Raw genomic sequence first — 25,804 nt, 5'->3', positions numbered from 1 at the left:
TGGCACCCACCTGTTCCCAATTAGCCTGCACACCTGTGGGACGTTCCAAATAAGTGTTTGATGAGCATTCCTCAACTTTATCAGTATTTATTGCCACCTTTCCCAACTTCTTTGTCACGTGTTGCTGGCATCAAATTCTAAAGTTAATGATTATTTGCACAAAAAAAATGTTTATCAGTTTGAACATCAAATATGTTGTCTTTGTAGCATATTCAACTGAATATGGGTTGAAAATGATTTGCAAATCATTGTATTCCATTTATATTTACATCTAACACAATTTCCCAACTCATATGGAAACGGGGTTTGTAATTTATAAGGATATTTGGACTGGCAGACAGGGAGAGATTTTCATTTGGCGAACATCTCCTCCAGGTTGGCAGATAACACTGACATTTATTACCGTATTTTTCGGACTATAAGTCACAGTTTTTTTCATAGTTTGGCCGGGCTCCAGTGCGACTTATATATGTTTTTTTCCTTTTTTATTATGCATTTTCATCAGGTGCGACTTATACTCCGAAAAATACGGTATTTATATATTGTTATTTACAGATAAACACTGACATGTATTATTTATATATGTTATTTACACATAAACACTGACATGTATTATTTATATATTGTTATTTACAGATAAACACTGACATGTATTATTTATATATTGTTATTTACAGATAAACACGGACATTTATTATTTATATATTATTAGAGATGTCCGATAATGGCTTTTTTGCCGATATCCGATATTGTCCAACTCTTAATTACCGATTCCGATATCAACCGATACCGATATATACAGTCGTGGAATTAGGAGGGGAGCAGTGAGCAGCAGCTGTGGCCGCGCCCGGGAATAATTTTTTGGTGATTTAACCCCCAATTTCAACCCTTGATGCTGAGTGCCAAGCAGGGAGGTAATGGCTCCCATTTTTTGTAGTCTTTGGTATAATTGTTTGCATTTAGATGTTGATCGCTCAACCCTGTAGATGCCCCGATTTGTTTGTATGTGGTCAACATATGCCGTTTGCTACTCACCAATGAAGATTACCAGTGATGGCTGAGAGGCAAAGTGTGACGACAACCATAGAATAACTTTTTGACTTGGCCGTCCATGTAGACCAACAGTAAATGATCTCGCTCAATTGTAAAGGTTGTTTCATAAGATAGAAGAACAGATTGATTAAACTGTAAAATTACGTTATTAATTATCAAGACTTTTTAAATCGTGACTTTTTTTTTTTTTGCTGGTGTTTAACACTTTTATGTTTTTATTTATGCCTTTTTATTATTTGATGGATAGTCCCTATTTCATTTCTATAACCATGTTATTGTTTATTTCCCAGCAGGCACAAGACATTGACACAACGTTGGTTGTACGTACACGTCTTTTAAATCTGACTTTGAAACAACGTTGCAAAATAGTTGTACTTGTAAATTGAGACAATGTTGATGTTGATGTCCAACGTTGTTGGTTGGGAAATGACCAAATTCCAATGGTCATATCATTAGAACAACCTGACATTGAATAAACGTTGTCAAAAAGCATGTTGTTTCAATGTTGTGTTTGTGTTGTAGAATAATGGTTGGGAAATTGACCAAAATTAAAATGCTCAAATCAACGTCAGAACCCAACATTGATTAAACGTCATCAGAAAGCATGTTGTTTCAACGTTATGTTGGAGTTGCTCAACTTCAGGACCTAATTCAACGAGTTCTCAACGTTGTTTCAATGTCTTGTGCCAGCTTGGTTGTACTTGATTTCTATTATTTGCTATTTTTTTAACCTTTTTTATTTGTATTTGCACTACTACTATGGTGCAGTAGTTGTTTTTTTTAAATTGTGCTATATAAATAATTAATAATTACTTTGACCTTAACCTTCATCAAATGATCCATGTGGAGGGGGGCGTGGTCTGCGGGACTGCCGCGGAGCGGGGTGAGTAAGGACCGGCCTCGAAGCTAGTGGCAGGTGAGTGGATTGCCCAGCTGGGGCTGGTTATCTAATCACCTGTCGCCCTTATTAGCAGCAGCCGCACCGAGACGCGTCATTGGAGTTGGTGCTGGTGAGCGGACACAGACGCTGGACATTGCGAGAGAGAGAAGGCCAGAAAGACGACACGCCCAAACGACTGAAAAGTCACGGAGCAGAGACTGTCGTGTGTGCGTTCACAATAAAAGACATTGTTGAACCCTGAATACCGGGCTCTCGTGCAAGTGTGTGGTGATCTGAAGAACCCACTAGAGGGTAACCTCCATAATCCATTAATCAATAATTAAATTAGTTTAAAAAAAAAACGTAGTTTATTTTTTACCATATAGTTTAATTTACATCACAACCACTATATTTGTTAAAATGTATCATTATATAATTGGAATTATTTAATGCATGGACAGTTTATACATTATTTCACTTGTCATTGGGACACATAATTCATCATTTTAATATTTATTACATAGGCTCCATATTGGATTAAAGTACAAGCAAATATACAGCGTCTTATAGGACCACCTTAATACAGCAGAAGGCAGCCTCATCCAACATTAAAAAATAATTATTTATAGTTTTGTATTTGGTTCTTTTATTTCTCCACAATGACAGAGAGTAAAGAGGAGTGTGAGAAAGAAGGAAGGAAGGAAAGAAGCTCTTTGTGTGTTATAATTTTTTTCCCCTGCACAAGAATAATAAAGCATTACTATGAGGCGGACCTCCTTCTTTGAGGTCAGTATGAAGTAGTTGTGATATTTATACTAGTATAATATTAATACTGTGTCAGTATTAATGTATTAACAGACGTGTTTGAATATACACACGTCATACAATTATTTTGTTCAACTGTATTATTGTTCAAAGGTTTAACAAACATACCAAGGACTGCTGTATTACTGCTGGCCACAGGGAGGTGCTAAAGAGGCAACATAGAGGTTCATTAAATTAATTTTGGCAGAAAAAAAATAGATGTAATCGCAAATTATGTTAACTTAAATATTGTCTAATTATGCAATAATATATTATCAGACATTCAAATCATTTTTTTTAAATACAAATAAATACTAATAATAATTATTTCAAAGCAAGTTATCCATCAAATTGTGCAATGTAAAAGTAGCAATAGATTCAATCGTAAAATTGGTCATTTACTGTGGTTTTTATAGCATTTTTCTCTAAATGAAAGAAAAACAGTACTTTTTTTTACTGTAATAAAATGTGGTGCCGTTTTGGCATTTACAGTAATACACCCAAAAATCTACAGTTGTTGATTTGCGGTAAAAAAAAACACAACAAAAACAAAACAAAAATGGAAGCTCAGGTGCCACAATTTACTGTAAAATTGCAGTTATTTTATTTACAGTAAAAAAAAATTTTAAAAAGTAAATTTTACAGTAAAATTCTGGCAACTGAGCTGCCTTTTTAACCATAAAAAAATGTTTGTAAAATTGCTGGGTTTTTTATTTACAATAAAAATATTTTTTTTTTACATTTTACAGTAAAACTCTGGCAACTGAGCTGCCTTTTTAACCATAAAAAATGTACTGTAAAATTGCTGTTTTTGTATTTACCGTAAAAAAAAACTAATGTGAATTTTACAGTAAAATTCCGGCAACTGAGCTGCCTTTTTAACCATACATTTTTTTACTGTAAAATTGCTGTTTTTTTATTTACAGTAAAAAAACAAATGTACATCCATCCATCCATTTCTACCGCTTGTCCCTTTACATTTTACAGTAAAATTCTGGCAACTGAGCTGCCTGTGTTAACCATAAAAAATGTACTATAAAATTGCTGTTTTTTTATTTACAGTAAAAAAAACTAATGTAAATTTTACAGTAAAATGCTGACAACTGAGCTGCCTTTTTTAACCACAAAAAATGTACTGTAAAATTGCTGTTTTTTTTATTTTCAGAAAAAAAAATATATATATACATTTTACAGTAAAATTCTGGCAACTGAGCTGCCTGTTTAACCATAAAAAATGTACTGTAAAATTGCTGTTGTATTATTTACAGTAAAAAACAAATATACATTTTACAGTAAAATTCTGGCAACTGAGCTGCCTTTTTTAACCATAAAAATGTACAAAGTACAGCTAAAACAGGTCAGTATGTTTAAAGTTTATGGTAAAATAAACACCTTCTTGTTTAATGAGTGTCATAATGTTCTTAAAAGAAGACACTTTAATCACGTGACATGACGTCAGCACATCCCGGCTGTTTTGAGACTAATAATCAGCAAAACACCTAAAACAATTGAGTAAAAAAAGCGATCTTTTGGTATGTCTCTGGCGATATTAATAACCACAGGTGACATTTAAACATATTAAGACATTACCAACAACATCAAAAAGCAGTGTAAAGTTGTACTTATCTATTTATTCGTCCTCTTTTCCCCAGACATGTCCTCTTTCTGTTGGATCCGGGGCTATAGCATGTAGCATTTTCTCCTTCTACGCCATTCTAACATAGCGAAACAAGCAGAAATGACCACAATCGCCCCCTAGTGTACAAGAGGCACACTGCGTGTGGCCATTAGTCACATTGGAGATTAAAGGCCTACTGAAATGCGATTTTCTTATTTAAACGGGGATAGCAGGTCCATTCTATGTGTCATACTTGATCATTTCGCGATATTGCCATATTTTTGCTGAAAGGATTTAGTAGAGAACATCGACGATAAAGTTTGCAACACTGGTCATTGGGACACATAATTCATCATTTTAATATTTATTACATAGGCTCCATATTGGATTAAAGTACAAGCAAATATACAGCGTCTTATAGGACCACCTTAATACAGCAGAGGGCAGCCTCATCCAACATTAAAAAAATCATTATTTATAGTTTTGTATTTGGTTCTTTTATTTCTCCACAATGACAGAGAGTAAAGAGGAGTGTGAGAAAGAAGGAAGGAAGGAAAGAAGCTCTTTGTGTGTTATAATTTTTTTCCCCTGCACAAGAATAATACTAATACTAATACTAATAATTACTATGAGGCGGACCTCCTTCTTTGAGGTCAGTATGAAGTAGTTGTGATATTTATACTAGTATAATATTAATACTGTGTCAGTATTAATGTATTAACAGACGTGTTTGAATATACACACGTCATACAATTATTTTGTTCAACTGTATTATTGTTGCAAAGGTTTAACAAACATAGCAAGGACTGCTGTATTACTGCTGGCCACAGGGAAGTGCTAAAGAGGCAACATAGAGGTTCATTAAATTAATTTTGGCAGAAAAAAAATAGATGTACTCCATGTAATCGCAAATTATGTTAACTTAAATATTGTCTAATTATGCAATAATATAATATCAGACATTCAAATCATTTTTTTAAATAATAATAAATACTAATAATAATTATTTCAAAGCAAGTTATCCATCAAATTGTGCAATGTAAAAGTAGCAATAGATTCAATGGTAAAATTGTTCAATTACTGTGGTTTTTACAGCATTTTTCTCTAAATGAAAAAAAAAACAGTACTTGTTTTACTGTAATAAAATGTGGTGCCGTTTTGGCATTTACGGTAATACACCCAAAAATCTACAGTTGTTGATTTGCGGTAAAAAAACAAACAAACAACAGAAACAAAACAAAACTGGAAGCTCAGGTGCCACAATTTACTGTAAAATTGCAGTTATTTTATTTACAGTAAAAAAATAAAAGAAGGAAATTTTACAGTAAAATTCTGGCAACTGAGCTGCCTTTGTTAACCATAAAAAAATGTTTGTAATCTTGCTGGGTTTTTTATTTTTTAAAAAATTAAAAATTTTTTACATCTTACAGTAAAATTCTGGCAACTGAGCTGACTTTTTAACCATAAAAAATGTACTGTAAAATTGCTGTTTTTGTATTTACCGTAAAAAAACCTCATGTGAATTTTACAGTAAAATTCTGGCAACTAAAGTGCCAGAATTTTACATTAAAATTCTGGCAACTGAGATGCCTTTTTAACCATACATTTTTTTACTGTAAAATTGCTGTTTTTTTTATTTACAGTAAAAAAACAAATGTACATCCATCCATCCATTTCTACCGCTTGTCCCTTCACATTTTACAGTAAAATTCTGGCACCAGAGCTGCCTTTGTTAACCATAAAAAATGTACTGTAAAATTGCTGTTTTTTTATTTACAGTAAAAAAAACTAATGTACATTTTACAGTAAAATGCTGACAACTGAGCTGCCTTTTTTAACCACACAAAATGTACTGTAAAATTGCTGTTTTTTTATTTTTAGCAAAAAAACTAATATACATTTTACAGTCAAATTCTGGCAACTGAGCTGCCTTTTTAACCATAAAAATGTACTGCAAAATTGCTGTTTTATTATTTACAGTAAAAAACAAATATACATTTTACAGTAAAATTCTGGCAACTGAGCTGCCTTTTTAACCATAAAAAAATGTACTGTAAAATTGTTTTTTTCCCTATTTACAGTAAAAAACAAAGGTACATTTAAAATTCTGGCAACTGAGCTGCCTTTTTTAACCATACAAATGTACAAAGTACAGCTAAAACAGGTCAGTATGTTTAAAGTTTATGGTAAAATAAACACCTTCTTGTTTGATGAGTGTCATAATGTTCTTAAAAGAAGACACTTTAATCACGTGACATGACGTCAGCACATCCCGGCTGTTTTGAGACTAATAATCAGCAAAACACCTAAAACAATTGAGTAAAAAAAGCGATCTTTTCGTATGTCTCTGGCGATATTAATAACCACAGGTGACATTTGAACATATTAAGACATTACCAACAACATCAAAAAGCAGTGGAAAGTTGTACTTATCTATTTATTCGTCCTCTTTTCCATGTCCTCTTTCTGTTGGATCCGGAGAATTAGCATGTAGCATTCTCTCCTTCTACGCCATTCTAACGTAGCGAAACAAGCAGAAATGACCACAATCGCCCCCTAGTGTACAAGAGGCACACTGTGTGTGGCCATCAGTCACATTGGAGATTAAAGGCCTACTGAAATGCGATTTTCTTATTTAAACGGAGATAGCAGGTCCATTCTATGTGTCATACTTGATCATTTCGCGATATTGCCATATTTTTGCTAAAAGGATTTAGTAGAGAACATCGACGATAAAGTTCGCAACTTTTGGTCGCTGATAAAAAAGCCTTGCCTGTACCGGAAGTAGCAGACGAGTAGCGTGACGTCACAGGTTGTGGAGCTCCTCACATCTGCACATTGTTTACAATCATGGCCACCAGCAGCGAGAGCGATTCGAACCGAGAAAGCGACGATTTCCCCATTAATTTGAGCGAGGATGAAAGATTTGTGGATGAGGAAAGTGAGAGTGAAGGACTAGAGGGCAGTGGGAGCGATTCAGATAGGGAAGATGCTGTGAGAGGCGGGTGGGACCTGATATTCAGCTGGGAATGACTAAAACAGTAAATAAACACAAGACATATATATACTCTATTAGTCACAACACAACCAGGCTTATATTTAATATGCCACAAATTAATCCCGCATAACAAACACCTCCCCCCTCCCGTCCATATAACCAATACAACTCAAACACCTGCACAACACACTCAATCCCACAGCCCAAAGTACTGTTCACCTCCCCAAAGTTCATACAGCACATATATTTCCCCAAAGTCCCCAAAGTTACGTACGTGACATGCACATAGCGGCACGCACGTACGGGCAAGCGATCAAATGTTTGGAAGCCGCAGCTGCATGCGTACTCACGGTACCGCGTCTGCCTATCCAACTCAAAGTACTCCTGGTAAGAGTCTCTGTTGTCCCAGTTCTCCACAGGCCAATGCTAAAGCTTGACTGTCATCTTCCGGGAATGTAAACAATGAAACACCGGCTGTGTTATCCGGCACAACAGTCAAGGGGTGCATTCTACGGCGGGGGTGCGTTATCCGGCACAACACCTGCCGCAATACACCGCTTCCCACCTACAGCTTTCTTCTTTGCTGTCTCCATTGTTCATTGAACAAATTGCAAAAGATTCACCAACACAGATGTCCAGAATACTGTGGAATTTTGCGATGAAAACAGACGACTTAATAGCTGGCCACCATGCTGTCCCAAAATGTCCTCCACAATCCGTGACGTCATGCGCAGGCGTCATCATACTGAGACGTTTTCAGCAGGATATTTCGCGCAAAATTTAAAATTGCACTTTAGTAAGCTAACCCGGCCGTATTGGCATGTGTTGCAATGTTAAGATTTCATCATTGATATATAAACTATCAGACTGCGTGGTCGGTAGTAGTGGGTTTCAGTAGGCCTTTAATTTCCATATCTGCTCACTTGTAGCCTTTAGGCTAAAATAAGGTTACCTCATCTGTCAACCAGGACTGCAGAATTGTTGATTGATGACTGTGGCGTTCTTAGTGTCATAGTGTGTGTAGCTGGTATGTTCCAATAGCAGCAGAAGTGCACTTTTTGGAGAGCTGTATTATTTTCAGTTTTTTGCCCAAGGCACTGATTTTATTTAACACTATATTATTATTTATACACCTATAGTGATCACAGAGACGGGTTGTTTTTGTGTTACTGTATATATTAGTTTTTCTGAAAAATCCCACTTAATATACTTTGGGTAACAACAGTCAATATTTATTTATTTTATTTTGTTTTTTTAGGGGGGGTAACAACAGTCAATATTTATTTATTTTTTTATTTTTTTATTATAAAATAAAAGTGAGCTTTTGTTAAACCAAATATTGTGGTTTTTTCCATATACAACAACCTATCTGGATTCGATAAGAGAATCGATAAGGAATCGGTTCGATAAGAGGATTCGATAATGGGCTCGAACTGGATAATTTCTTATCAAACATCATCCCTACCGACTCCGAACCCTGGTTGGCCAAACTCTCTCTCTACACGACTCTGGAAAGGAGCACACATCAGTGACGCCAGTAAATACACAACATTGTTACTATGTCTTACATTGTTGTGTTCATATATGTTTATATTGTTCACAAAATGAAAGTTAAAATCATTGAATGATCTTGAAAACTTCCCCTGTATTTCCTGGGTGGTGTGATCAATACCAACATGTACAGTAACGCCCACAAACACTTGCACTTTGTCAGCAAAGTTCTTGTAAAGAAGAAAACGAAAAGAAAAGAAGAATGTTGCTGAGCTAATGCCCCGCCTATCCTCCCCCGAGCCACTAATCACTTCATCTGGGACACAAAGGACAAGACAAAAAGTGATAGACAGCTTTAAGGACTTCAACACAAAATGTATGCATCCTTTCTAACGGCCACTGGGGGGCAGTAGAGGTAACTATTCCAGCAAGGTTTTACAAGGTCTGACTCAAATTGCCTTCCTGGTTTGTGTGACTACACTCTGGCAACCCATGTTGTCTGATATTGTCCTCAAACATACATTTTGCTACTGTAATGGCACGCTGGAAAAGGTTGACATAGTCCCTAACCACAAGTACACACCTGTTGCCCTGAGATGTAACAGGTAACTCAGTAATATTCATAGCGGTAGATCCTATCATGCTGAAATGTACCATCTTTATCTTTCATGATGGTCACTGCGGTTAAACGTCTTGGATCAAGCATCCAGTCAATGTTTGGCTTTTCCGTGTCTAATTTCACATGTCACTTTCCTTTTCTTGGATGCTTTGCCACCAGAAGATTCAGCCTCATGCTTTTTCCCTCCTCCCACTTTTAGTACTTTGGCCACAGCGAGTCAATCACATGAATTGCTTCAGCTTTGGTTTTTACTTCCTGATCCAACCCTGGCTTGGAATTTAACCCTGGCTTGGACTCTAACCCATGCAAGGCAGAACTGCCAGATATGACTGACGATCACAAACAGAAATAAAACTATAAAATGGGTGAAGTCAGCACAAAGTGTCAGATGGACAGAACAACTGTGCCAAGAGCCAAGGTCAAAGGTTTTCTTCTGCTTGGAGACGGCACCATATGTAACATACACACACCTTGATGAGTTACCCACTAGATTTCTAAAGTCTGTGCTGAGCAGTTTGTCACCACAATTCCTTCATCTAGTTAACGTCTCACTTCAGACTGGAACCTTTCCAAAGGCCTTAAAGGGGCTGTTTGCAACATTTACACAGATGTCTCGAGGGCGCTAACTTTTCAATTTATTTCACACAGCATATCCCTCCTTCTTTCAGCTTCTAGACCGTAATGATGTAACTACATACGTACGTAACACTTGGATAGGTTAGTGCATCTGCCTCACAATACGAAGGTCCTGAGTAGTCCTGAGTTCAATCCCAGGCTCGGGATCTTTCTGTGTGGAGTTTGCATGTTCTCCCCGGGACTGCGTGGGTTCCCTCCGGGTACTCCGGCTTCCTCCCACCTCCAAAGACATGCACCTGGGGATAGGTTGATTGGCAACATTAAATGGGCCCTAGTGTGTGAATGTGAGTGTGAATGTTGTCTGTCTATTTGTGTTGGCCCTGTGATGAGGTGACGACTTGTCCAGGGTGTACCCCGCCTTCCGCCCGAATGCAGCTGAGATAGGCTCCAGCGACCCCGCGCGACCCCAAAAGGGACAAGCGGTAGAAAATGGATGGCTGGATGGATGGATGGTTAGCGTTAGCTGTCATTGAATGTAAATCCTATCCTAACAATAGCAGGATTTCAAATTGTTTGTTGCCTCTCTTGGACTGCTTTTGTACGTGTGCACGCGTTCTCTGCACGTACGTGTTGACCAGACAGGGTGAGTGACCGCCGTAAATAACAATCATTTTGTACAGACCAGTAAACATTTTTATTATAAAGGTACAAGCGGTAGAAAATGGATGGATCGATGGAACCTTATAATGGTAAAAGTAATAGTCTTTATGCCACAGTATTGAACAACAATCTGCCCATATCAAACCTGCCAATTTTGGGCAAAGTCCTGAAAAAAGGTGTCTCTCAAAAGCCGGTGATGTGCAATACCACTGATTTTAATTCAGATCTGATACCGAGTAAAATCCAGGCTGGTATCGGCAATACGGGTCCGATACTGATACTTTTCGCAAATATACTTAATGGGTCTGGTAATGTTTAAAAAGTAGTGCATTTAATTAAGGATCTCGACGATAAATACGCTTCAAACCCAGACCCGACACTATATAAAGAACGCCTTCGCCTACAAACTGACTTTGACCTTATGTCTGTTAATAGAGCGAAATTACAACTGCTCAAATCCAGACAACGATTTTTTGAATCTGGGGAGAAAGCTGGCAGGCTCTTATCCCACCGGGTCAGGGAGGAAGCATCTTCGAGGCTAATCACGTCTATTCGCTCTAACACAGGAGAACTACATACTGATCCAGCTAAGATTAATGAAACATTTGCTGCATTTTATACAACGTTATATACCTCAGACCGCCCCCCTTCCTCAGATGAGCTGTTTGGCGATAAAACATTCCCACAGATAGAATGTGGGGCTGCGAGGGGCCTGGGCCAGCCCATTAGTGTCATTGAGATCACAGAAGCCATCAAATCCTTACAGAGCAATAAGTCACCCGGCCCGGATGGCTTCAGTGCAGAATATTACAAGACTTTCTCCAGTGCTCTTGCTCCGGCTCTAAGAGACATGTATAATGAAGCTTTTCTGCAACATCGCCTCCCAGAAACCTTATCGAGGGCCACCATTTCTCTCATCCTAAAAAAAGAGAAAGACCCCCTGCTTTGCAGCAGCTATAGACCAATTTCGCTCTTAAATATAGATCTAAAAATTATATCCAAGGTTCTCGCTCTCCGGCTCCAAAGGGTGATGCCTTCCATCATCTCGTTGGATCAAACAGGTTTTATGCTAGGCCGGCAATCCTCACACAACACTCGGCGCCTCCTAAACATTATCCCTTCGCCAAACCCTTCGACCCCGGAGGTGGTAGTGTCCCTCGATGCGGAGAAAGCCTTTGACAGGGTTGAATGGGAATATCTATTTGAAGTGATGGGTCGGTTTGGTTTTAACGAAGATTTCATTCTCTGGGTTAAACTTTTGTACTTGTCCCCAGTAGCCTCGGTACGTACAAATAATACACTATCCGCCCCAATTTTTCTAAAAAGAGGCACTAGACAAGGTTGCCCGTTATCTCCACTACTGTTTGCTATTGCGATAGAACCCCTTGCTCTTTGGCTGCGCGCTGAGGCGGGCTTTAAAGGTATCACCCGGTCGGACACGTTGCACAAAGTCTCGCTTTACGCGGATGACCTGCTCCTGTACATCTCGGACCCTGCTAGCTCACTCCCGGTAATATTTGACATTTTGGAGCGGTTTGGCACACACTCTGGTTACAAACTTAACTACCAAAAAAGTGAGCTGTTTCCGATTAATTCCTTAGCTAAACAGTTACCACGATCTCTAGCGGCATTCAAATGGGCACATGACGGGATTCATTACTTGGGGATCCTTATTACTCCGGCTATGTCTGATATGCTCCGGGCAAATTTTTTACCTCTAATTGAAAAGATGGAGAAGAACTTTGCCCGCTGGTCTGTTTTACCATTATCTCTCGCTGGCCGGATCAATCTGATCAAGATGATCACTCTGCCTAAATTCCTTTACCTTTTTCAACATATCCCCATATTTATTACTAAATCATTTTTCGATAAATTAGACAAATCAATATCTAAATTTTTATGGGGGGCCGGATCGGCTCGAATCCGCAAGTCTGTCCTACAGTCTCCCAAATCTGAAGGAGGGCTTGCTCTCCCCAATTTCAGACAATACTATTGGGCGGCTAATGTACAGAAACTCCCATACTGGATGGATGGAGGCTCTCAGACCCTTCCGGCCTGGGTATCCCTTGAAACGGCAATCCCACACTCCTCATTACATTCTTGCTTATGCTCATCACTCCCTTTCCCATTTAAACTTGAAGGTGCAAATACCATCGTATCAATCTCCATTAAAATATGGAACCAGCTACGAAAACACGTGGGTTCTCAGGGCCCATCTATATTGACCCCGCTACTTAAAAAACAATTATTTAAACCTTCCCGTACTGACCCCGCATTTATGACTTGGCACGATCACGGTATCACCACTGTGAAAGACCTCTATGCAGACGGAGTGTTCTCATCCTTCACTGAACCCTCTTCCAAATACGATCTGCCGAACTCCCACCTTTTTCGTTTCTTTCAGGCGCGGGACTTCGTAAAGAAGCAGTTCCCACACTTTCCAAATCGTCCTCCGGAAACTCTTATAGATACATTGTTATCTTTGAGCCCTAATCATAAGAAATGTATCTCCGTGTTATATACCTCCTTAAGCTCAGTTGCTCCAAACTCTATATCAGTGATAAGAGCCTTGTGGGAGAGCGATCTTAATACCAACATATCCGATCAACACTGGAACTCGGCCCTGAAACTGGTTCACTCCTCCTCAATATGTGCCCGTCATAGTCTCATCCAATGCAAAGTAATCCATAAAATTCACTACACTAATTCAAAACTATCCAAAATCTACCCCACTGTTAGCAATACCTGCAATAGATGCAAACAATCTCTGGCTGATCACGTCCATATGTTCTGGTCCTGCTCTAAACTATGTTCCTTTTGGGAGGACATTTTTGACACAATTGGAAAAGCATACGGTCAAAACTTTCCTCCCAACCCATTATCAGCTATTTTTGGCGTATGCCCGGATAACATGTGCCCGGTACCACTAAAACGCGCTGTTGCTTTTACGACCCTGCTGGCCAGGCGATTGATCTTGTTTAATTGGAAGCTGGCTCGCCCCCCATCACACGGCCGTTGGATTAGAGAGGTTCTCTACAATCTAAAACTGGAAAAACTTAGGTTTTCGCTAAAGGGCTCGGTTCAAGCATTTGAAAGCTCACGGAGCCCTTTTTTGCTGTATGTCAACTCTCTTGACCTATGCCCAGACGCAGATGAGGAATAATCTCCCTTTTATTTATTAGTATTATTTTATTCAATTTTTTATTTTATTATATATTATTATTATTATCATTAATTTTTATTTTATTTTATTATTATATATATATATTTATTTATTTTTTATATATATATCTGTCTGTCTCTGGCCGCGTATGTGTGTGTGTGTGTGTGAGAGAATGTGTCTGTCTTTGTCGTCCTACTTGTTACACAATTGCGCCATTAAGGGAAAGGGTGTGAATCATTTACTGCCTTTAAAATTGTGCTGTTTTGACTTGTACTTTTTTCTGTCTGTTTGAAAATGCCAATAAAAAAAGTTGGGGAAAAAAAGAAAAAAAAAAAGTAGTGCATTTTAAGTGTTGCTGATCTTGGGGAATCATCTTCAAACGATATAAAGTCTGAGGGCGAAACAAATAATGGTGATATTCTGCACTAAATGCATTATCTTGTCTATAGTCAACTCTGTATGAAGTGTCTTCAAATAGTCTACATAAAAGGAAACATACACTTGCTGTTTTATAATACTGACTGACTCATTTTAGTTGCCGGTAATTTTCTTAAAGGGGAACATTATCACCAGACCTATGTAAGCGTCAATATATACCTTGATGTTGCAGAAAAAAGACCATATATTTTTTTAACCGATTTCCGAACTCTAAATGGGTGAATTTTGGCGAATTAAACGCCTTTCTAATATTCGCTCTCGGAAGCGCATCGGGAAGCAATCCGCCATTTTCTCAAACACCGAGTCAAATCAGCTCTGTTATTTTCCGTTTTTTCGACTGTTTTCCGTACCTTGGAGACATCATGCCTCGTCGGTGTGTTGTCGGAGGGTGTAACAACACGAACAGGGACGGATTCAAGTTGCACCAGTGGCCCAAAGATGCGAAAGTGGCAAGAAATTGGACGTTTGTTCCGCACACTTTACCGACGAAAGCTATGCTACGACAGAGATGGCAAGAATGTGTGGATATCCTGCGACACTCAAAGCAGATGCATTTCCAATGATAAAGTCAAAGAAATCTGCCGCCAGACCCCCATTGAATCTGCCGGAGTGTGTGAGCAATTCAGGGATAAAGGACCTCGGTAGCACGGCAAGCAATGGCGGCAGTTTGTTCCCGCAGACGAGCGAGCTAAACCCCCTGGATGTCTTGGCTCACACCGTCCCTTATGCCACCGAAGATGATCAAGAGAAGAATATCGACCCTAGCTTCCCTGGCCTGCTGACATCAACTCCAAAACTGGACAGATCAGCTTTCAGGAAAAGAGCGCGGATGAGGGTATGTCTACAGAATATATTAATTGATGAAAACTGGGCTGTCTGCACTCTCAAAGTGCATGTTGTTGCCAAATGTATTTCATATGCTGTAAACCTAGTTCATAGTTGTTAGTTTCCTTTAATGCCAAACAAACACATACCAATCGTTGGTTAGAAGAAGATCGCCAAATTCGTCCTCGCTTTCTCCCGTGTCGCTGGCTGTCGTGTCGTTTTCGTCGGTTTCGCTTGCATACGGTTCAAACCGATATGGCTCAATAGCTTCAGTTTCTTCTTCAATTTCGTTTTCGCTACCTGCCTCCATACTACAACCATCCGTTTCAATACATGCGTAATCTGTTGAATCGCTTAAGCCGCTGAAATCCGAGTCTGAATCCGAGCTAATGTCGCTATAGCTTGCTGTTCTATCCGCCATGTTTGTTTGAGTTGGCTTCACTATGTGACGTCACAGGAAAATGGACGGGTGTTTATAACGATGGTTAAAATCAGGCACTTTGAAGCTTTTTTTAGGGATATTGCGTGATGGGTAAAATTTTGAAAAAAACTTCGAAAAATAAAATAAGCCACTGGGAACTGATTTTTAATGGTTTTAACATTCTGAAATTGTGATCATGTTCCCCTTTAAACTTAATGTTTAATTAGTGGAGCCCTCAGATGTAAAGACATTGGTGCATCTAATGGTTTCTTCTCTAAATGCTTGTGAGTGTCAAATGAAGTGAGGTCAGTAACGTCTTGCTGATGATAAATGCTTTCAATCTTCAAAAACAATATTTTTATTAAGAGTGTAAAAATCCACTCCATCCCATTTGAAATATCTTTTTTAATGGTCGCTTTTATATTTGCCGCTAAACCTTTCTGCACCGATTCAGGTAAGTAAACAGTAGCCTAATGGGACTCTAGACCAGGGCTAGCCAACCCGTGGCTCGCGAGCCTCATGCGGCTCTTTGGCTGGTTTCATGCGGCTCTTAACTCTATTAGAAAAAATTAAAATTAAAAAAAAAAATTACAAATTTTAAAATACAAACCCCGTTTCCATATGAGTTGGGAAATGGTGTTAGATGTAAATATAAACGGAATACAATGATTTGCAAATCCTTTTCAACCCATATTCAATTGAATGCACTACAAAGACAACATATTTGATGTTCAAACTCATAAACTTTATTTTTTTTTTGCAAATAATAATGAACTTAAATTTTGATGGCTGCAACACGTGCCAAAGTAGTTGGGAAAGAGCATGTTCACCACTGTGTTACATGGCCTTTCCTTTTAACAACACTCAGTAAACGTTTGGGAACTAAGAAGACACATTTTTTGAGCTTCTTAGGTGGAAATCTTTCCCATTCTTGCTTGATGTACAGCTTAAGTTGTTCAACAGTCCGGGGGTCTCCGTTGTGCTATTTTAGGCTTCACATTTTCAATGGGAGACAGGCCTGGACTATAGGCAGGCCAGTCTAGTACCCGCATTCTTTTACTATGAAGCCACGTTGATGTAACACGTGGCTTGGCATTGTCTTGCTGAAATAAGCAGAGGCGTCCATGGTAACGCTGCTTGGATGGCAACATATGTTGCTCCAAAACCTGTATGTACCTTTCAGCATTAATGGCGCCTTCACAGATGGGTAAGTTACCCATGTCTTGGGCACTAATACACCCCCATACCATCACAGATGCTGACTTTTCAACTTTGCGCCTATAACAATCCGGATGGTTCTTTTCCTCTTTGGTCCGCAGGACACGACGTCCACAGTTTCCAAAAACAATTTGAAATGTGGACTCGTCAGACCACAGAACACTTTTCCACTTTGTATCAGTCCATCTTAGATGAGCTCAGGCCCAGGGAAGCCGACGGCTTTTCTGGGTGTTGTTGATAAACGGTTTTCGCCTTGCATAGGAGAGTTTTAACTTGCACTTACAGATGTAGCAACCAACTGTAATTACTGACAGTGGGTTTCTGAAGTGTTCCTAAGCCCATGTGGTGATATCCTTTACAGATGTTGCTTGTTGATGAAGTACAGCCTGAGGGATCCAAGGTCACAGGCTTAGCTGCTTACGTGTAGTGATTTCTCCAGATTATCTGAACCCTTTGATGATATTACGGACCGTAGATGGTGAAATCCCTAAATTCCTTGCAATAGCTGGTTGAGAAAGGTTTTTCTTAAACTGTTCAACAATTTGCTCACGCATTTGTTGACAAAGTGGTGACCCTCGCCCCATCATTGTTTGTGAATGACTGAGCATTTCATGGAGTCTACTTTTATACCCAATCATGGCACCCACCTGTTCCCAATTTGCCTGTTCACCTGTGGGATGTTCCAAATAAGTGTTTGATGAGCATTCCTCAACTTTATCAGTATTTATTGACACCTTTCCCAACTTCTTTGTCACGTGTTGCTGGCATCCAATTCTAAAGTTAATGATTATTTGCAAAAAAAAAAAAGTTTATCAGTGTTGTCTTTGTAGCATATTCAACTGAATATGGGTTGAAAAGGATTTGCAAATCATTATATTCCGTTTATATTTACATCTAACACAATTTCCCAACTCATATGGAAACGGGGTTTGTATATACATAAATTTTTTTTTTTAAATCTATTAGTGCCCACGAGGTGTAGACGCGACAAACTTTTTGATGTCGAAGGCCCACGTTGCTGTGTTACTGTACTGTAGTATATCTACTGTCCCTGGCGTTCGCCGGGACGAAAAACACTAAATTTCCCAAAATGCAGCGCGACCGAGACACACGGCGTGTGAGGGCGTTTTCTCAAAATCCAGCTTGTAAAACACTGTGGCGTTCAACACGCGGCCTCTTCTATCGGCCGTGATCGTGCTCATCACGAAAAAAAAAGGAAATACTTGGATTACAATACTCGGATTACTTTTTTCGCCCGGCTTAAGCCGGTTAGAGTTGCACATAAGAAGAAGAAGAAGAAGCCGAAGCTGGTTTGAGTGAGGTCAAAGGTGCATGTGCGTGAGATCACAGTAGTAAACCATTTGTGACAAGTTCACTCTCAAAATGGCAGGGAAAAAAGCACAGCAAAAGGAAAATAAGAAGAACACAGGGAATTTTAACAGAGTGGGAGAGTTTATATTTTTTTGTTGAACGTAATGGCAAGCCATTCTGCCTTATACGTCAGGGGTCATTAGTGCATTTCAAAGCTTCAAATCTTCAGCGTCACTTTAGCTTACTCTATGCCAGAGATGTCCAAAGTGCGGCCCGGGGGCCATTTGCGGCCCGCAGCTAATCGTTTACCGGCCCCCCACACATTCTGCAAAAATTGCAAAATTGATAGTATTGCAAAAATAAAAAAAACATTTAAAAAAAGTGGAATGAGGTGAAATCTAACTAGAAAAAGTTGCAATGTTGACACAAAAGCTGTTTTGTTTTTCTTTTGTCTTAGTTTATTTTTATTTTTTTTGCCATTGCTCAAAAAAAAAAAAAAGACAAAAAATGTATGTTACAATGAATTATTACTTAAAAATATTCACTTTAAAATGTTTCATGTGGAAAAAGTATTGCATATATTGTGTGGTTGCCATATAAAACATCAAAGTTTTATTTGACAAAAGAGCATAAAACAAACAAAATGATAGTTCAAACGTAAAGTCGACAGATATATCTGAAGTTGATCTCGTAATTTAAGTGTGAAAAGTAAAAAAAAAAAAATAGTAAAAATGTATCATTTTATGAGTGGGAGACCTTTTGGATCCCAAATATATTTAGTGGGATTTTATTTAACTTTTCACTGTGATTACTCAAAAATATTAAATAATTCAAATCAATGGTGTCCTGCATTATTGATCTTTTAGGGCTCTAATTACTAAATACTGCATATTTTGTCATGACTTGGTCTTGGGTGTTAGCTTTTCCGGGATGCAACGGAAAGTTGGCTCGGGCGAGACGGGAATGAAGGTACATTTTTATTTAAACACTATAAATACAAAACAAGGAAGTAAACAAAAGGCGCGCACAATGGCGGAGAACAAACTATGAAACCAAACACTTGCACAAAGGCAAAAACTATGAACAACAAAAAACACTAACTGTGGCAATAATAAACAAAACTTACTTGGCATGGACAAAAAGGAGCAGCGTGAACGATGGACATGAAAAAAGAGTCAGAAATGTGCAGAGCATAAATGTGGGGATGTCGTCAGAACGACAAACTGAAAACAATGAACTTAAATACTATAGACATGATTAACGAAAACAGGTGCGTGACTCAAAACGTGAAACAGGTGCGTGACGTGACAGGTGAAAACTAATGGTTGCTATGGTGACAAAACAAAAGTGCACAAAAAGTCCAAAAACAAAACCGAACATGACTAAAACAAAAACATGATCACACAGACATGATATATTTCAGTTTTACTATAAAACAAAAACAAAGTTGTCTTAGACAAGAAAGGCATAAAACCTGTTTTTTTTTTACTTGATATCAACCTGAAGTTGATATAGAGATATACTGTAAAAAAAAAAAATAATCATTTGACTTACTTTTAACATTTTAATGACTGAGACCCTTGACCGTTGACTGGTCCCTGGGAGCCCTAAACTTGGCAAGCTTGGCCACTTTGAAAAGTCAGGCAGAAAAGCAGGAACAGTTTTTCCAAAAATGTACGAAGCACTCAGAGAGCTTGGAACATTGCACAGGCTAGAAAGCCATGCAATGAAGGGGACTTGGTTAAAAAATGCCTCAGTGACGCTGTTGAAATCTTGTCTCCTGAAGACGACAAACTAAAAAGAAGGGTATCAGAAGTCCAACTGTCCCGCCACACTGTTGAACGCAGAATATCGGACATTAACACGGCTATTGAATCACAGTTGCACTCTGACCTTCAAGCATGTGAGTATTTTAGTTTCGCATTGGATGGCAGTTGCAAGACAAGCCTCAGTTGGCAATATTTGCACGGTCTGTGTCAAACCATTGTGTGATAAAAGAAGAACTCCTTGATATTGTGCCATTAAAAGACAGAACCTGTGGCATAGATGTGAAAGAAACAATGATGGTGTCATGTCTGTGATCATGTTTTGTTTAGTTATGTTCTGCTTGGTTTTTGGACTCTTTGTAGTTCCTGTTTTCACTCCCTTGCCTTGTCACCATGACGACCATTAGTTTCACCTGTTTCACGTTTTGCACTCGCGCACCTGTTGTCAATCATATCTGTATTATTTAAGCCTGTCATTTTCAGTTGGTCTGTCTGGCGACATCACTCTGCTTCATGCCATGTTTGCGGTTTCATGCTTAGTTCACGCTGCTTGTTTCATAGTCCATGCTGCCCTGTTCACGTCACCGCAAGTAAGTTTTGTTTATTAATGCCACAGTTAGTGTCTTTGGTTTCATGTCCATAGTTTACTTCTTAGTGCTAGTTTTTTTTCCAGCATTAAGTTTTGTGCCTCCGCTGCAAGCACCTTTTGTTTGTACACTATTTATAGTCAGAAATAAATTATGTATTTACCTTCACGCCATGTCCACTCCAACTTTACTTGCATCTCGGGAAAACAAACCCCCCCACAGTCCACGTTGTGACAGATGGCTGCATTTGCGAAAGCAAATCTGCCCATACAGAAACTAACTGCAATAGCCACAGATGGACCACCAGCCATGATGGGATCTGTGAATGGGCTTGTGGGGCTGTGCAAAGCTGACCAAACATTTTCCGAGTTTTGGAATTTCCACTGCATTAGCCACAGGGAGCAACTCGTGTCTAAATCATTGAATTTAGACAACGTCATGAAGCCCGTGATGGAAATGGTCAACTACATCAGCACACATGCAGGAATCTTATCGCTGAGCTGGACCAAGGGTTTCCAGTTGACCTGCCGCTGCACTGCACTGTGAGGTGGCTGTCAAAAGGTAAGGTACTCTCGCTTTTTTGAGCTTTTGGATGCTGTGAAACTGTTCATGGAATAGAAGGACTAGGACTATCCCGAGCTCTCGGACCTCGGGTGGATTATGGATCTGGCCTTTTTGGTGGACATGCTGTGTCACTTGGACAGACTGAACCTGACTCTGCAGGGTAAGTTAAAAATGCTGCCTGACCTCAGATTACATTCCTCGTCGACCCATTTACTACGGATACGGACTGTTTGAAAGCCCCGCTCGTCACAGATGAGGCTGAGGCTGAGTTGGAGATGATCGATCTTTGTGAGGAGGACCAACTGAAAGCTGCTTGAAGGGAAGGGACCATTGAGTTCTGGAAAAGTGTTCCAATGGAAAAATACCTCAATGTCAAACGAGATACTGTCAATGTTTGGGTCAAAATACGTCTGCAAGTCTGTGTTTTCTACCCTGAAACATGTGAAATCAAAGCATCGATCTGTTCTGACTGACACCCATGTGAAATAATTTCTTCGAGTGGCAATTAACAGAATACTAGCCAGATTTGAAGAGGATTGTCCACAACAAGTGCCAGAAGTCCCACTAAGCAACATGCATAGTAAGAGAAAAAATATTATATTTTTGTTTGTGGACTTGGTTAAACTGAGAGTTTGTGTGTGTGCATACTAGCCAACCCTCCCGGATTTTCCGGGAGACTCCCGAAATTCAGCGCCTCTCCCGAAAACCTCCGGGAAGAAATTTTCTCCCGAAAATCTCCCGGAATTCAGCCGAAGCTGGAGGGGGCGTGGCCTCCAGCTCCGGCTGAATGCGGACCTGAGTCCAGTGTGCGCACACAAGGAGACCAAGCAGAAGAACGAGACCGTAGTCGAAGAGCGCAGGGGAGACACATCTCCAGGGCCGATGTATGCTCGGGGCAACACCCTTCACCTTACCCGGCAGTGGGTCTCCACAGCGGACGACTTTAGGGTGAATGATGAATCCAGCGATTAGTTGCAAATCTTGCTTTATTGATTGCTTGCACACAGCCAATCCAACACAAAACCAACTAGTCCCTCCCCGCACTCACGCTACCGCTCCCTCTCTTCTCTCGCCCACACACTCACTGACGTCACTCACCTCACATGCTCACCTATTAAAGGGCCACACACACACATACTCTACTCTCATAACACACAGTACAGTTAGTAGAACAACTGTGTTTTCATTACTGTGTATTTGATAGGTGCCATTGCCCCGGAAATGTATTGCATTGTACTTTCAAGTACAACAATGAGTAGATGAGTGCTATGTGTGAGTATATGTGGAAATAAATGAACACTGAAATTCAAGTATTTCTTTTATTTATATACATAATAAAATAAATAAATACATATATAGCTAGAATTCACTGAAATTCAAGTATTTCATACATATATATATATATATATATATATATATATATATATATATATATATATATATATATATATATATATATATATATATATATGAAATACTCGAGTTGGTGAATTCTAGCTGTAAATATGCTCCTCTCCTCTTAACCACGCCCCCACCCCACCCCCGACCACGCCACCCACCCCCCACCTCCCGAAATCGGAGGTCTCAAGGTTGGCAAGTATGTGTGTGTGAGACAGTGCACACAATGTTAATTGTTGAAAATAACTGGCCTGTGGTCTTAGTACTGTAGGAGTCATGTTGGTGTGTGACATTTACAATAAATCTGGCTGAGCAGAGGTTTGTGTGTGTGTGTGTGTGTGTGTGTGTGTGTGTGTGTGTGTGTGTGTGTGTGTGTGTGTGTGTGTGTGTGTGTGTGTTTGTGCGCGTGAGGAAGGGATGGGGTGATGTTCATGTGTGCTCATGTGTAGGATGTGGCTCTTTGCAGTAACACAGTAAAAAAAAGTGGCTCTTAGTCTCTGACTGGTTGGCCAACCCTGCTCTACATCATCAATTAAGGGGGGGTGTATATTGTAGCGTCCCGGAGGAGTTGGTGCTGCAAGGGGTTCTGGGTATTTGTTCTGTTGTGTTTATGTTGTGTTACGGTGCGGATGTTCTCCCGAAAGTTTGTCATTCTTGTTTGGTGTGGGTTCACAGTGTGGCGCATATTTGTAACAGTGTTAAAGTTGTTCTTCCGGCCACCCTCAGTGTGACCTCCATGGCTGTTGACCAAGTAGGAATTGCATTCACTTAAGTGTGTGTAAAAGCCGCAAATATTGTGTGACTTGGCCGGCATGCTGTTTGTTTGGAGGAACAGCGGACGTGAAGACAGGATGTAGAGGACGCTAAAGGCAGTGCCTTTAAGGCACGCCCCCAATATTGTTGTCCGGGTGGAAATCGGGAGAAATTCGGGAGAATGGTTGTCCCGGGAGATTTACGGGAGGGGCACTTAAATTCGGGAGTCTCCCGGGAAAATCGGGAGGGTTGGCAAGTATGGGTTAGGGTCAGGGTTAGAGGGTTAGGGTCAGGGTTAGAGGGTTAGGGTTATAATAAGGCCATGCCGAATAAGGCGTTAATAAGTACTTTATAATGACTAGTTAAGAGCCAATATGTTACTAATTTGCATGTTAATAAGCAACTAATTAATGATGAATATGTTCCCCATACTAAAGTGTTAACATGTTTTTTATACAGGTGCATAAAATGAAGCGTCCATGAACATCACCTTGTTCAAAGAACAAAACCAACACAGTGCATAAACTCACAACAAATTACACACCTGCAAATCAGTCAGCTGTTGCCGTATCCGTAATACGCCGATAGGGAGAAGTTTGTATTTACACGATGAGTCGGGTGTGTCTTGACCTCCGCCGAACCCCTGAGGCCGACTCACCGAACCCCTAGGGTTCCATGGAACCCAGGTTAAGAACCACTGGTTTAGTGATTGACAATAAGATAACAAGGAATTTGTTTTTTAAATATATGGCCACTCCTCCACCTTTTCCAGGACGATGGCATGGGAAGACATTATATGCATTAATAGCAACGTCCTTGTCAGAGACTGCTTTACTTAGCCACCTTAAGATAAGATAAGGAAGTCTGCATTTTCTTGCTGGAATCCAGATTTTGACTGAGTCTAATTTTGGCAGGAGACTCCTATTATTGAAATGGAGGCCTGACCCGGCTCTAAATTCATCAGCAGTACTGATGTTATTGAAGCTGGGTCCTGGATTTGGTTGCACATTGCCTGATAGCAGAAGTAAAAGCAATATCAAGATTTTCTGTTTCATTTTGTGAGATAACCCAATAAAAACATTCTTTGGCGGAATTTGCGGCCCGCAGCTAATCTTTTAACGGCACACGACACATTCTACAAATACTATATAAAAAAACCTAAGTAGTGTAATAAAAGAGGTGAAAACAGGTGAAATGTAACAAAGAAAAGTTGCATTGTTGATTCTAATAAAGCTGCCATGCAGGTTGTTTTCTCTTTAAAGCTGTCATTGCTCAAAAATAATAATGAATCAAACTCAATGTTATTATCAATTATTTAAACTATTCAAAGCTCCAATTACGTCACTTAAAACATTTGACTTCAAAATATTTTTCCGGGAAAATATTGGATATTTTGTGTTTGCCTTAAAAACAAAAGGTTTTTGACTAAAAGGGCAAAAACAAATAAAAAATGAAGAAGCTGTCACGTACTCGCATGGCTGCTCTAGTTGTGACCCCAAGATGCAGGAGACAGGAGGACGACGTGCAGGTGAGAGTCTTTTAATTCCCACAGGGAGCACAAGGAGGTGCAGCAGGGAAGTGCACAGAAGCATAAGCAGCAGACAGCAAACCAGAGTAACCTTTAACAAAACAATCCTTGAGCCCTGACTGGAGGGCGAGGCAGGCATAAATAGAAGCCAGCTGGTTAGTTCAAGTTAAAGTAGCAATGATTGTCACACACACACTAGGTGTGGTGAGATTATCCTCTGCATTTGACCCATCACCCTCACCCCATGACCAGGTGTGGCCAGGCTGCCAATCAGCGACAGGTGAGGAGGGAAAAGCGCTCAGGGAGACAAACAGGAAGTGGGACCAAAATAAGAGCGCTGACTAGGAGATAAACACAAACGCAAACAGACCATGTGACACCTGACGTGACAGGTCGTCACAGAAACGAGGGATGGATCTGAAGTTTATCGAGAGACTTAAGTGTTGAAAGTAAAAAAATAAATACATTTTTAAGGCATTTTTTAATTGTCATTGTTCAAAAAATAATGAATTAAAATCAATGATGTTATGAATTATTGACCTATTTAAGATTGCAATTACGTTTAGTAAACATTATTATTTAGTGGTTTTGCCATAACAAAACAGGATTTTGACAAAAAGGGCATAAAATATTAAAAAAAGAATATGATATGGACAGATAAACCTGAAACTGATCTAGGGATTTAAGTGTTGAATTAAAAAATACAAGATAAATAAAAATGAGCTATTTCTACCATTGTTATGAGCGAGAGCCTTCCTGGTCGCCAAGAAAGCAGTGCGAGGCGAGTGGAGAACAAACGGATTTATTGACAGAGATGTGACACAATGTGATATTGATCATAAGCAGCGGCCATTCAAAGAAAGAAGAAATCCTCGTCATGATGTCAAGGCCATGAAACGTGAGCCCCGAATGATTTTCTAGCCACCAACGTTTGATGTTGAAAGTATTTTAACGGCCAAAGAAGAATAGATGGAATAGCGTGAGGAGCAGTGGGATGAAAAACAAAGCACATCTCCATGACGTCCCTCAGCGATGGAGACATCTCTCTGTGTTCCAGTGCACAAAGCATCCTGGAGGAAGAAGATGACTCAGCACATTCCCAACAGAAGCAAGTTGAACATCATCTTCACACA

General features: G+C 39.5%; 1 protein-coding gene across 1 annotated transcript in view; it reads right to left on the bottom strand.

Annotated features, from left to right (window-relative positions):
* Window positions 1-25,804, bottom strand: part of LOC133609869 (retinal-specific phospholipid-transporting ATPase ABCA4-like) — a 600,088-nt gene that overhangs the window by 53,120 nt on the left and 521,164 nt on the right. The window lies entirely within an intron of this gene.

Source organism: Nerophis lumbriciformis, linkage group LG07 (genome assembly GCF_033978685.3).
Source record: "Nerophis lumbriciformis linkage group LG07, RoL_Nlum_v2.1, whole genome shotgun sequence".
NCBI lineage: Eukaryota > Metazoa > Chordata > Actinopteri > Syngnathiformes > Syngnathidae > Nerophis > Nerophis lumbriciformis.
This window is presented reverse-complemented; position numbering and strand designations above follow the sequence as displayed.